A 15,569-nucleotide genomic window follows, 5' to 3' on the forward strand; every position below is an offset into this window, starting at 1 on the left:
TCTCAATGGGAAAGACATATTTTGTAATGAGCAAAAATGGCAATTGTGATGTAGAAGTCCAAGATACCTTGTGAAATGCTATCAAGGTGACTAAATCTAATCAGGAAGCATAGGGAACATTTCCTTGAGAAAGTGATTTTTATTTTATTTTTTAACATAATTTATTGTCAAATTGGCTTCCATACAACACCTGGTACTTACCCCAACAAGTGCCCTCCTCAATGCCCATCACCCAATTTCCCCTCTCCCCCACCCCCTATCAACCGTCAGTTTGTTCTCTGTATTTAAGAGTCTCTTATGGTTTGCCTCCCTCCCTCCCTCTCTGTTTGTAACTCTTTTTTTCCCCTTCCCCTCCCCCATGCTCTTCTGTTAAGTTTCTCCAGATCCAAATCTGAGTGAAAACATATGGTATCTGTCTTTCTCTGCCTGACTTATTTCACTTAGCATAATACCCCCAGTTCCATCCACATTGCTGCCAATGGCTGTTGTTGAAAGTGCTGCTATAAACATTGGGGTACATGTGGCCCTATGCTTCAGCACTCCAGTATCCCTTGGGTAAATTCCTAGCAGTGCTATTGTTGGGTCATAGGGTAGATCGATTTTTAATTTTTTGAGGTACCTCCACACTGTTTTCCAGAGCAGCGGCACCAGCTTGCATTCCCTCCAACAGTACAAGAGGGTTCCCATTTCTCCACCTTCTCGCCAGCATCTATAGTCTTCCAATTTGTTCATTTTAGCCACTCTGACTGGCATGAGGTGGTATCTCTGTGTGGCTTTGATTTGTATTTGCCTGATGATGAGTGATGTTGAACATGTTTCATGTGTCTATTGGCCATCTGGATGTCTTCTTTGGAGAAATGTCTATTCATGTTTTCTGCCCATTTCTTCACTGGATTATTTATTTTTCAGGTGTGGAGTTTGGTGAGTTCTTTATAGATTTTTGATACTAGCCCCTTATCTAATATGTCATTTCCAAATATCTTCTTCCATACCATCAGTTGCCTTTTAGTTTTGTTGATTGTTTCCTTTGCAGTGCAGAAGCCTTTTATCTTGAAGAGGTCTCAATAGATCATTTTTGCTTTTAATTCCCTTGCCTTAGGAGATGTGTCGAGTAAGAAATTGCCGCAGCTGAGATCAAAGAGGTTGTTGCCTGCTTTCTCCTCTAGGGTTTTGATGGTTTCCTGTCTTACATTCAGGTCTTTCATCCATTTTGAGTTTATGAACTTATTTTTGTGTATGATGTAAGAAAGTGGTCTAGTTTCATTCTTCTGCATGTCGCTGTCCAGTTCTCCCAGCACCATTTGCCAAAGAGACTCTTTTTTCCATTGGATACTCTTTCCTGCTTTGTCAAGGATTAGTTGGCTATATATTTGTGGGTAAAATTCTGGGTTCTCTATTCTATTCCATTAGTCTATGTCTCTGTGCCAATACCATGCTGTCTTGATGATTACAGCTTTGTAGTAGAGGCTAACGTCTGGGATTGTGATGCCTCCCACTTTGGTTTTCTTCTTCAGTATCACTTTAGCTATTCAGGGTCTTTTATGGCTCCATACAAATTTAAAGATTATTTCTTCTAGCTTTGAGAACAATGCTGGTGTAATTTTGATTGGGATTGCATTGAAAGTGTAGATTGCTTTAGGTAGTATTGACATTTTAATAATATTTATTCTTCCAATCCATGAGCATGGAATGTTTTTCCATTTCTTTGTGTCATCTTCAACTTCCTTCATAAGCTTTCTATAGTTTTCAGCATACATATCTTTTACATCTTTGGTTAGGTTTATTCCTAGGTGTTTTATTGTTCCTGGTGCGATTGTAATTGGGATCAGTTTCTTTTTTTCTCTTTCTGTTGCTTCATTATTGGTGTATAAAAATGCAACTGATTTCTGTACATTGATTTTGTACCCTGCAACTTTGCTGAGTTCATGTATCTGTTCTAGCAGGCTTTTGGTGGAGTCTGTCAGGTTTTCCATGTAGAGTATCATGTTGTCTGCGAAAAGTGAAACTTTGACTTCTTCTTTGCCAATTTTGATGCCTTTTATTTCATTTTGTTGTCTGATTGCAGATGCTAGGACTTCCAACACTATGTTAAACAACAGTGGTAAGAGTGGACATCCTGTCGTGTTCCTGATCTCAGGGGGAAAGCTCTCAGTTTTTCCCCATTGAGGATGATATTAGTGTTGGGTCTTTCATATATGGCTTTTCTGATCTCAAGGTACGATCCTTCTATCCCTACTTTCTTAAGAGTTTTTGTGAAGAGAGGATGCTGTATTTTGTCAAATTCTTTTTCTGCATCTATTGACAGGATCATAAAGTTCTTACCATTTCTTTTATTAATGTGATGTATCACATTGATTGATTTGCAAATATTGAACCAGCCTTGCAGGCCAGGAATGAATCTCACTTGATCATGGTGAATAATTCTTTTTATATGTTGTTGAATTCGATTTGCTAGTATCTTCTTGAGAATTTTTACATCCATATTCATCAGGGATATTGTCCTGTAGTTTTCTTTTTTTGCTGGGTCTCTGTCTGGTTTGGGAATCAACGTAATGCTGGCTTCATAGAATGAGTCCAGAAGTTTTCCTTTCATGTCTATTTTCTAGAATAGCTTGAGAAGGATAGGTATTAACTCTGCTTTAAATGTCTGGTAGATTGCCCCAGGGAAGCCTTCTGGTCCAGGACTCTTATTTGTTGGGATATTTTTGATAACTGAGTCAATTTCTTTACTAGTTATGGATCTGTTCAAATTTTCTGTTTCTTCTTGTTTGAGTTTTGGTAGTCTGTGGGTGTCTTGGAATTTGTCCATTTCTTCCAGGTTGTCCAGTTTGTTGGCATATAATTTTTCATAGTATTCCCCGAGAATTGCTTGTATTTCTGAGGGTTGGTTGTAATAAATCAATTTTCATTCATGATTTTATCTATTTGGGTCCTCTCTCATTTCTTTTTGAGAAGCCTGGCTAGAGATTTATTGATTTTATTTATTTTTTCAGAAAACCAACTCTTGGTTTCATTGATCTGTTCTACTGGTTTTTTTTTTTTTTATTCTATATTGTTTATTTCTGCTCTGATCTTTCTATTTCTCTTCTTATGCTGGGCTTGGGGTATCTTTGCTGTTCTGCTTCTAGTTCCTTTAGTTGTTCTGTTAGAGTTTGTATTTGGGATTTTTCTTATTTCTTGAGATAAGACTGGATCACAATGTATTTACCTCTTAGGACTGCCTTTGCCACATCCCAAAGGTTTTGGATTGTTGTGTTTCATTTTCATTTGTTTCTATATATTATTTAATTTCTTCTCTAATTGTCTGGCTTACTCATTCGTTCTTTAGTAGGATGTTCTTTACCCTTCATGCTTTTGGAGGTTTTCCAAACTTTTTCCTGTGGTTGATTTCCAGTTTCATAGCATTGTGATCTGAAAGTGTTCATGGTATGATCTCAGTTCTTTTATATTTATTAAGAGCTATTTATGACCCAGTATGTGATCTGTCTTGGAGAATGTTCCATGTGCACTCGAGAAGAAAGTATATTCTGCCGCTTTAGGATGTAGAGTTCTAAATATATCTGTCAAGTCCATCTGGTCCAGTGTATTTTTCAGGGCCCTTGTTTTCTTACTGATTATCTGTCTAGATGATCTTTCCATTGATGTGAGTGCAATATTAAAGTCCCCTGCAATTACCACTTTGTTACCAATAAGATTGGCTATGTTTGTGATTGTTTTCTATATTTGGGTGCTTCTGAATTCGAAGCATAGACATTTATAATTGTTAGCCCTTCCTGATAGATAGATGTTGTAATTATCATATAATGCCCTTCTTCATCTTTTGTTACAGCCTTTAAAGTCTAGTCTGTCTGCTATAAGTATGGCTACTCCAGCTTTCTTTTGACTTTCAGTAGCATGATAGATAGTTCTCCATCTCCTCACTTTCAATCTGAAGGTGTCCTCAGGTCTAAAATGGGTCTCTTGTAGACAGCAAATAGATAGGCCTTGTCTTTTTAACCATTCTGATATCCTGTGTCTTTTGATTGGAGCATTTAGTCCCTTTACATTCACTGTTTTTATTGAAAGATATGGGTTTAGCGTCATTGTGTTATCTGTAGGTTTCATGGTTGTAGTGATGTCTCTGGTCCTTTGTAATCTTTGCAACATTCCATTCAGAGAGTCCCCCTTAGGATCTCTTGTAGGGTTGGTTTAGTGGTGATGAATTCCCTCAGTTTTTTGGTTTTTTTTTGGAAAACCTTTATCTCTCCTTCTATTCTGAATGACTGTCTTTCTGTATGGATTCTTGGCTGCATAGTTTTCCTGTTCATCACATTGATGATTTCCTGCCATTCCTTTCTGGCCTGCCAAGTTTCAGTAGGTAGGTCTGCCACTAGTCTTATGGGTCTACCTTTGTATGTTAAGGCCCGATTATCCCTAGCTGCTTTCAGAATTCTCTCTTTATCCTTGCATTTTTCCAGTTTCACTATGATATGTTGTGCAGAAGATCAATTCAAGTTACAACTGAAGGGAGTTCTCTATACCTCTTGGATTTCAATGTCTGTTTCCCTCCCCAGATTGGGGAGACTAAACAGCTTAATTCAGAGAGAGAGAAAGGAAAATAAAGAAGGAGGATAAAAAAAGAAAGGAAGATAAAGTTACCCAGACAGAGAAACTATATGGCTTGATTATTCTAGAGAGAGAGAATGGAAAGTAAAGGAAGGAGGTGTAGAACATGTATCAAGAGAATGGATTAAATATGTCTGCTTAAACAAACAACCAGAATAGCCTAGAGGAGGGAAGAGATATGAAGGTAAAAGGAAGAAAGCATATATCTAAATCACAAGAATTGTCCTAGAATTAATCCAGGCAATGCAGCAGAGCTGATCTGGAGGAGGGGCCATCTGGTTCCTCAGGGTCTATCCCGCTCCAGTAGACACACAGTTACCTGGTATGGAGGGATGTGGTTTGGTGTAGGCGGGTCCGCCTCCACTGTGGGCTCCACGGACTGATCCCTGAGGCCCTGCCTTGGTGGTGGTGGGGAGAAAAATGGTGATCCCTCAGTCTCTTCTTCACAGACCCAGTGGACTCCTTTGGAGTCATCCTCACTGTGCCGCAGGCGCAGACAGGGCAGTCTGTCTCGCTTCTCTGACTCCCGTGACCTGGTGCTTGGCTGGGATTTAAACTCCTGCTCCATTCACTGCAGCACTGGGGAAGCTCCTCTCTATGCTGCCTGATATGAGGTCCTCGCTGGTTTTGACCTGCTCCGCAGCACTTCAGGAAGGTGATCACTTTCTGCTACTGTGAACTGTGCACCTGATCTACCACTGAACCAAGGCTCCCCTCCTTCCTAGGTGCACGAATGGGGCAGCAGACCCCAGTCTGAAGAAAGCCCTGCAGTTAGAGATGGGATCCGTCTTCATTTTGGCCCAAGGTTTTTCTCTTCTCCAGTTATAGTCCTACCTTCCCCCAGCTGCTCTTTCCACAGAAGAAGATCCTTCCCCTCCATGCCTACTCAGCCTGTTTTCTCTCCCCTGGTTCTCATTCACCCATCTGTGACCTGTCAGGTTGTACCAGTGTCTCCCTTTTAGACTCAGTCTCCTTTCTTCCCAGACTCTTGGGGTTCCAAGTCCTTTGACTTCAACCCTTCTTTGTTTGAGAGACACAGGAAGTACAGATCCCCCTACTTCTCTGCCATGTTGACCCCTCCTCCTGAAGAAGTGATTTTTAAACTAAGCCAGAAGAAAGAATCCATGTGTGTGTGTTCATGTAAATGCATGTTGGGCAATGGGGGGGAGGGGGGAGAGGATAAAGAAAGACTGTGTTATGAAGCCAGGCAGAAGGAACACAGTGCACAGCAAATCTCAAAGGAACTGCCAGACAGCCAACGTGTGGCTGGATCCTGAAAGAGCAAGGAGAGAAATAACCTGAGGCTAGAGAGATGAGCAAAATCCTGATCAGGCAAGGCCATCCTGAGAGCAATGGCAAACCATTTCAAGCCTTAGCTAAGGGGTATAACGTGGTCATATGTGCATTTTTATAAGTTACTTTGGCTGCTGTGTGGAGAGTGGATTAGAGGAGGTCTAGAATGAAATTGGAAAAACTAGTTAAGAGGCTCTGATAGCGAACCAATTAAGAAAGAATAGTGGTTTAGTGGTGGCAATTTTCACAGCATACGTTAGTACTAGTATTTAGTATCCTTAACAGTAACAAAGATGATGGAGGAAAAGGAAAACTTGATTACAGAATAGTAAGAAGGTTCGCCTTTGCCATATGATGAAATGGTAATATAGGTAATATAGTTGACTTGGGTGACACTATTTGATTTTAATGCATAGTAGTCAGTAAAATAAAAGGCACAAAGCTAGAAATGATAACAGAATATTAATTGCAAACTTAATTGTCAGTTCCCAGAAAAGAACATTGTAGTAGGATTTGCCAATTAGAAGGAACACAATAACTATAAGATCATGGCATGCCATGTCAAACAACAGAGATAATACAGCAAATATTTGGCAGAATTAAAGAATACCTCTTTGGGAAGGAATAATGCAAGGTAAACTAAAAGGTAATAATTGTATTTATCACTGTCTCATTAAAAGTTCACACAATTAAAATTTTAGTTTTTTTTACAGTATTGTGGTTAGCATTGTCCCCTCATTTTCTATGTGTTAATATTTAAGGTATTTAATAGATTCTTATTAGTAGCTACAACAAAAATGCAACTTGTAACAAGCAATATGTTTTCACCCTTTTCTTTTTATGTAAAGTTTTTTAATATTTATTTTTGATAGAGAGAGAGAGGGAGCGAGAGAGTGAGGCAGAGAGTGAGTTGGGGAGGGGCAGAGAGAGAGGGAGACACAATGTGAAGCAGACTCCAGGCTCTGAGCTGTCAGCATAGAGCCCGACGTGGGGCTTAAACCAATGAACTGTGAGATCATGACCTGAGCCGAAGTCAGATGCTTAACTGACTGAGCCACGCAGTTGCCCCCTTTCACCATTTTCTAAGTATTGAACAATAAAATAAGCCTTGGGTCCAAATTTTCACATAATTGGACTATAAACACTATTAAAACAAATAAATGGAATGCACTCTGGAACTGGTAACCCTTCTCCTGCATCCTGAAGAACAGTAATTAAAACAGGATAGTCTGACTGATCAAGGGCAAAAACAAAATTAAAATGAGAGAAACTTTACTCAAGGTGAAATAAAACAGCTAGAGAATATGATTGCACCTGTCCCCCTAACACGTATCCTATACTAGCCAATCTGAAATCTTTGCCATTAGAATCCCCTCTCAACAGGTTAGAAAGAACAGCAGACTCAGTGTCAGAAAACCCATGTTGTTAACTTGATCCTCTTTCTAACTGATTGTGTGACCTTAGTCAAGTTTGTTAGCATTTCCGTTTCAGTGTAATGAAGGAACTGTACACATCGACCTTGAAATTCTCTTATAAACCTAAATATTCATGAATCTGAAACACTGGAGCATGAGAATTACCCTACATTAGAAACCACTTTACAGAAATAATTTTAAAAGCATTCATATTCAAGAATTTCCAAGAACTTTACTGCTCACTCAAATCTTTCCTCAGCTCTATCTAGTCTTGGCTCAAAGGAGGTCCTCCTACTTAAAATTGAGATCTTTCCCTGACTGGTCCACCCAGTCTCCTTCTTCTGATCTGTTTCCCCCCATTAGCACTGTCTACATTTTAACATACTAAATCACTTATTTTTTTAAATTCTTTTGTCAATCTGCCTACCATCATTGAATATAAATTCCACCCAAGCAGGAATTTTTGCTTGTTTTGTTCATGGACGCATGTCAACCTAGAATAGCACATGACGTAAAGTAGATGCTCAGATACGAGTGTTGAATGGATGAATGAGTGAATTCCTAATATCGACTTAAAATGAAACAGTCCTTGGTGTGTCTGGGTGGCTCAGTTGGTTAAGTGTTGCAGTTTGTAAGTTCAAGCCCCGCGTCGGGCTTTGTGCTGACAGTTTGGAGCCTGGAGCCTGGTTCGGATTCTGCGTCTCCCTCTCTCTCTGCTCCCCCCCTCAGGTTCTGTCTCTCTCAAAAATAAGTAAACATTGAAAAAAAAAACCCAAAATATTCCTTAACTTAGTTTATAATTGTAAAAGCAGATCTAACCAACTATGCGTTGGTCTATTAGTACAATATTCCTTACACATGGAAGTGTATTTTAAGTAGATTTGTCCTATGAAATAATACAAAGCTTTAAAAAGAATAAGTAAGTGAGCATCAGCTCATTGAACTGATTTGACCTTGTTCCCAGGAGAGAGTTTATTTAAGATTGGACAAGTTCAAAGTCAATGAATCATAAAGCAATTAAAAAACTGAAAAGGAAGTGACATTTTTCATGAACTCTGCAAATTAACCATTTAAGGAAATGTTATCATTTTTATGTTAGGAATTCCTCAGTGCTGATGTATAAGGGCAAAAGGTTTGGCTGTTAAGTAAGACACTGATTAAATAGATACTGTATACTAGGATTGATCTAACTGAAGAAGTATTGAACTTCAGAGGAATTTCCCCTTAGGAATAATCTTCAGAATAAATTTGCTAAGCGCACGCAAAAATTGGCTCATTACCTGGTAGCAATATTTAATTTTTCAACTGAAACTTCTGTCAAGTAAGTCACTCACTAGTCTAATAATAATAACAAGAACCATGAGAATAGAAGTTAACGTTCCAGGTACTAAGCTAACTGCTCTCCATTCACTGTCTCATTTTACAAATGGGGAATTTCATTTGCAGTGAGAATAATTACTCCGTCAAAAGACCAGAACTTAAACTCAATCTGTTTAATGCTGAAGCCCACATTCTTCGCTGCAATGTAGGGTTTCTCTTGTTTCTGAAACTTAAAATTTTCAGTCACTGGCAGAATTTGCTATTCAGGACATTCAAAACATATTTCTGTAGACTCTGAAGACCATTTTTTAAAAAAAGTTCCAACTACTTTATTCCTTGGCAGGCATCGATGAAATTGGTTCATAGCTTCCATTGGTATTGACATTGAAAAGGATGGCATTCATTTACATGTAAAAGTTCAGCTTTGTTTGTAAAAAACAAAAACAAAACAATTGCACTGTGTACCAAAACTACACTAATAGTTTTCACCCCTGAAAATACACCCGCATAACTTGATGCACTTTGTGCCTGTTTGTCTTCCTAGCTTCAGTGTCTAGCAGAGCACCTGCTACTTACTAGTTGCTGTTTGCTTCCTAATAAGCAGCAAACTCCACTGAGAGGTGGATAACCAGAACCAGGATCCTGGACCTACTTTCTGATCCCCGTCTCCATGCTTTACACGATATTTCATTTAATTACTTCCCCATTGTAAAAATAATATACTTTTATTTTTTAAAGTTTTTATTTAAATTCCAGTGTAGTTAACATACAGTGTAATATTAGTTTCAAGTGTACAATTTAGTGATTGAACATTTCCATACAACACCCGGTGCTCATCACAAGTGGACTCATTCATCCCCATCACCTGTTTCATCCATCCCTCCTGGATGACTCTGCTAGCCACCAGTTTGTTCTCAAGAATCTTTTTCTTCATTTGTCTCTCTTTCCCCCCACCCCCCCCGCTCATTAGTTTTAATATAGAAAATTGGAAAAACAGAAAAGTATAAAGGAAAAAATGGACCTAACTTCCATCATTAAAAAAAACACACAAAAAACCATTTTTCCCATTTTCATATATTTCTTTCTAGTATTAGAGCAATTGATTTGCTTGACATAGTTAATATTATGCTGTTGCAATTTTCCCCTAGCCTTTTCCATGAATAGTAACATATGTAGTTTTGAATGTAATTACAAACTCGTTGTAAGCACATTCTTTTAAAAGTTTATTTACATTGAGAGAGAGAGAGAGAGAGAGTGTGTGGGGGGGGGAGCTCATGTGCAAACTCACAAGTAAGTGGAGAGGGGCAGAAAGAGAGAGAGGGAAAGAGAGAATCCCAGTCAGCCTCCACACTAACAATGGGGCTTGAACTCACAAACCCATGAGATTTTGACCTGAACCAAAATCAAGAGTCAGATGCTTAACTGACTGAGCCACCCAGGCACCCCGCAAGCACATATTATGTTATACTTGCTTTAAGTGACCATATAATTTATTCAGCCATTCATATGTGGTTACATATTTAGATCACTTCTCATTTTACGCTGTTACCAAATAAAGCAGCAATAAACATCTTTCTGCCTGATTTTTTTTCTGCACTTTGAGTTATTTCTTTAGGACAAGTTTCCTAAAACTGAATTGAGTCAAACATACATATTTAATGTGTGTATTGTCACATTGTTTCCCCATTCATTTTTACAGTTTTCACTTCCTACCTATTTTACTTCACTTTTGTGAACACTTGATAGTCTTGTTTTTTCAAAAAGTCTTTGCTGTTTTAATTTGCATTTTTTATAGTTAGTGTGAATGTTTCACTCGATCGATCTTTTTTTCACCAGTGCGCTATTGCCTTTTTTGTGCAAATTTTTCACCAGTGCACTATCGCCTTTTTGTGTCTTTTGACCAGTTCTGTTTTAGCCTTTGAATTTTCTTATCAATTTCTATGAGCTCTTTCTATATTAAGAATATTAACTCACTGTGATATTTGCAATGAATAGCCATTTGGTCCATTGTTGCCTTTAAATTTGAATTTCTTCAAGATAATTTTCTGTTCTTTTTAGCTTTATTTAAAATAATTATTTCCATTTCATTATTTTCTATCAATGTCTATCACTAGCCCTTTCTTGTCATTACACTTTTGCTCTCAAGTTCTTTTTGTAAAAAAATTTTGAGTTTATATATTTATTTTGAGAAGGCGGGGGAGGTGCAGCGAGAAAGGAGACAGAGAATCCCAAGCAGGCTGTCAACTCAAACTCACTGTCGGCTCAAACTCATGAACCCTGAGACCATGACCTGAGCCCAAATCGAAGGTTGGAGGCTTAACAAACTGAGCCACCCAGGTGCCCCTGCTCTCAAGTTCTAAATTTTTATTCCTGTCTTGGTAGTTCATGGGTCATTTTTATCAGGATATCTGGATAAAAATCCTAGTTACTCAGTACCAAACACTTTTCAAGTCTTACTTGATTTACTTCTTACAACAACCTAGGTAGGATTCTCTTACTGTCTCCATTTTAGGGAGGGAGAAGTCAAGGTTTTGAGAGACTGTGTAACCTGTTCAAAGGCACTCAGCTCATAAATGATGAGGATGGAATTCAAAGCCTCTTGAGCCCCACTTCATTCACACCTTCTCTTCATCTTACTGTTCTCTCCCATTACTCCTGTAATTCATTAAAAAAACTCACCTTGTGGTATAATGGCAGATTTATTTTACTAGAGGACAATGACCTACTCAGAGAGATGGCTCTCTAATGCAGTTTTAAGGCTGATACAGACTATAGAACTTTCAAAAAGACCCTAATGGTGGCTTTGGCAGTTAGCCTACTGGTCTAAATCCTATGAAGGTATCTTTGACGTCAGACTTGCAACACTTAATATTTTCAAAAAGCATTTATTGAACCCTTATTTTGTGTAAGTTGCTGTACTGCAAAAATATATTAAAAAAATCCTAACATAAATGATATTAATAATAAATACCCAATTAGAGGTACAGATAATGAGCTGCAGTATTGAGGAGGAGTAGAAATCATTTCTGGCTGGTATAGGCAGAGAAGGGTTCATAGAGGAGTAAAATTCAGGTTTCTATTTGCCATTGACTGACAGACACATGGCTAAATCATTTAATTTAAGTCAACTTATTATCACCTGATCACCATTTCAATGTTGCATCGTTGGCGAAATGATATTACTAGAAACAACCTCTTTGGAAATGAATAGAGTCTGTTAAGAGTCTATTTTTTGTTCCTGTTTTTTTTTTTTTTCAGTGCATTTGTGCATAGAAGTTATTGGCGGTAATCCAATGTGAGTTAACATACAGCCAGCCATTCAGTGTTCCTTGTCATTAAGACAGTCACATGTCCTCATACATAAAAAGCAATTATACCTAAGTGGGTAGAGAATATGTGGATCCTTTATTGTTATTGCCACAACTGAGTCATTTGTCTTGCTCTTTGGACTGGCCATTTCAGGCATATTGTTTCTGTGACTCAGGTCGTTTGAGATCATCAACATGAACTTCTATTCCTTCTTTCACAATACTGATGACCCTTAAGTTTAGACTCAGACTAGCAAAATAGAGGAGTGAGGAGAAAGAGGGGACATGAATTATTGGAGAGATCAGGGAAAGAAGCACATAAGATTTACAACAAAAGGAGCATGGGAAAAAAACTTCTTAAGAATTAAAAACCCCCTTCCTAGGAGAAGAAGGGAAAGTAGGTGAAAAGCACAATACACAAATTTTAAGAGGGGCTTGAGAAAATAATAAAGCGTTGAAGGAGCTAGGATATAAATATTTATCTGAAAATATGACCAGCGAGCCTATACTTTCTTCACAATACATTTTTAGTTAATGCCTGTTGATTGATAGAAACACATGTAATGGATTTTCTCTTCATGGCAGAATTGTAAGCTTTTAAAAATTTCACATATAAGAAATACAAACATTTGTTAATAATACATTTACGGAAATTAAAAAGGAAGGAACTGGAATAAAGATTTATTTGTGCATTGTTTAACAGGCTGTAAAATAAGGAGAACTAATAAGAATGGCTAAAATACTGGTAGGCCTTCCACATCTTATCTCTAATATTTCAATGCACTGGGAGAAACTCATCACTTATGAGACTTCCATGGCAGGTACTCGTCACATTTAAGACTGAGTCATTTGCTACATGTTCGCATATTAGCTTTGCTTGAGGTAGGGTAGAAAGTGTGTTTCTGAGGAGGTTAATGTTATTTGGGATGGCAAATAGTTTGAAAGAAAATAAGGCGAGTAGGCTGATAGTTTTTATTGAATCCCTCCTATTGGAAAAACACTACACCAACTGCTATACAAACAAATAAGTAAAATACACAATGGCAGACTATCGGGCCAGCAGAACTTCTACAAGTAAAATAATCTTACAGTCTCCCTGAAGGCAGAATATGATTAAATCATCCATCACTACCATTTAGCACAATATTTGGCATATGGCAGGTATTCAGTAAATGTTTGTGGAATAAATACTGACTGAAGTGAAATTGAGATCTGTGAAGAAACATTCCATTATTGGAATTAATAATTATTTTCAAAGAATTAGAAAAATTTTAAGCAGCAGACAAAATAAGAACAATGTTCTTAGAGTCAAAATCTTTTATATAATTTTATACTTAATCCACAAGTTCTGAGTCAAGTGGTTCCTTCATTTTTTCGATTCATTTACTTAACACATATTTCATAAGCATTTACCATGTGCCAGACACTGTTTCTCAGTGCTTCAAGCAAAATAGCGTGACATTTGAGTAAAGGCTTGAAAAAAATGAGGAAATGAGTCATGCTGTATAGCTATCTTAAGGGAAGAGAGTTTCCGGCAGAGGTAATGGTAAGAGTAAATGTCCCAATGTAGGGGCATGCTTGGTTGTTCAAAGAACAGAGGCTGATGAGACTGGAACAGAATGAGGGAAGAGTACTAGGAGATGAAATGAGAAGTGAGAGTGGGCCAGATCATGTAGGGACTTACAGGCCATTGAAGGATTTTGAATTTTACTCTGAGAGAGGAAATCAGGGGATGGTGACAGAATTTGACTTACTCTTAACAGTGGACTTTGGGGAGGGGGGGTGGAGAGAGACCATTAAAGAGGGGTAAAGGTAGAAGTAGAGAGACCAGCTTTGAAGTTATTGCAATATTGCAGTATTCAGTATTCACGGTGATAGATGGGGGGGAGTGGCAAAGAAGATGTGTTCATTTTCCTTAGTATTTTGGTGCTAGTTTTTTTCTCTATTACTCTACTGAAAGTAACAGAATAAATAAATGTAGCTACAAACAAGAGTGCTGAAGAGCACCAGGAAAGGGCAGAAAGAGATGAAGAAGGGATATTATTACTAATTTATAGCAATTGTTAAGTGTTTGGGGTGTTTCAGGTACTGTACAAATCTTTTTAATACACAAATCACCTAATCTTTCAATGACACTGTAAAGTACCATTATTATTCCCTCTCTACCAAAGACTTAACCGAAAGAGAAGTTAAGTAACCTGTTCAAAGTTATGCAGCAAAAAAAGACCAGAAATGGTACCTAAATCTGTTCTGACTCTAAGTCCCAAATTGTTGAGTGGAGTCAGGTACTGAAGTTGTAAATCAACTTAGTTACAGATTTACATGTGGAAAGATTTTCACTTAGAATTATGAAAAAGAGGGGTGCCTGGGTGGCTCAGTCGGTTGAGCTTCCGGCTTCGGCTCAGGTCATGATCCCACGGTTTGTGGGTTCGAGCCCCGCATCAGGCTCTGTGCTGACAGCTTGCTCAGCCTGCAGCCTGCTTCAGATTCTGTGTCTCCTTCTCTCTCTCTGCCCCTTCCCTGCTCATGCTGTCTCTCTCTGTCTCTCAAAAATAAATAAATGTTAAAAAACAAAATAAAAAAAAAAGAATTAAAAATTAAGAAGATGGTCAGAGAGAAGTCCTTCAAAGTTAGGTGGAAACTCTTAGATATAATTAGTGGTAGGGAACCATTGCATGTTTTCTGAGATGGTATCATAGATGAAAGTGTTTCATGGGGCTCAGAAAGGCAGTGTAGCGGAGTGCACTGTAATAGTGTACTGTAGTGTAGACTAGTGGTTAAGAGTTTAGTGAGGGGAGCCGGACTGCCCTCAGGTCCTGGGTCAGCTGCTTACCAATTATGTGACTTTGGGCAAATCATGGAAACCTTGGTTTCTCCCAGTGTAAAATGGGAGCAACAATAATAGTACCCACTTCATAGGATTCTTGTGAGGATTAAAAGAGTTACTCTCTTTCAAGTGCTTGGGATAGTTCCTGGTACATGGACAGTGCTTAGGAAATGGGAGTTAGCATTATTCCCATATGTATGTGAATGGACACAAATGTTGAGTGTGGGGGGGGGGCAGAGACAAGTTGGTAAAAGGACTGCATGCTGGTGGAGGACAGGAAGGTGTAGAATTATGAGGAGGCACACTTAAAAAAATTTTTTTTAATGTTTATTTATTTTTGAGAGACAGAGCACGAGCGGGGGGGGGGGGGGAGTAGAGAGAGAGGGAGACACAAAATCCAAAGCAGGCTCCAGGCTCTGAACTGTAAGTACAAAGTCCAACATGTGGCTTGAACCCACAAATGGTGAGATCATGACCTGAGCTGAAGTTGCATGCTGAAATGACTGAGCCACCCAGGCGTCCTGGGAAGTACACTTTTAACGTTTATTTATTTTTGAGACAGAGAGAGACAGAGCATGAACGGGGGAGGGTCAGAAAGAGGGAGACACAGAATCTGAAACAGGCTCCAGGCTCTGAGCTGTCAGCACAGAGCCCGACGCGGGGCTCGAACTCACGGACTGCGAGATCATGACCTGAGCCGAAGTCGGCTGCCTAACCGACTGAGCCACCCAGGCACCCCGGGAAGTATACTTTTAAAAGGAAAAGTAGCAGCTCATATGAAGGTATGTGAGTGAAGACTTG

Source organism: Acinonyx jubatus, chromosome A2 (genome assembly GCF_027475565.1).
Source record: "Acinonyx jubatus isolate Ajub_Pintada_27869175 chromosome A2, VMU_Ajub_asm_v1.0, whole genome shotgun sequence".
Classification (NCBI taxonomy): domain Eukaryota; kingdom Metazoa; phylum Chordata; class Mammalia; order Carnivora; family Felidae; genus Acinonyx; species Acinonyx jubatus.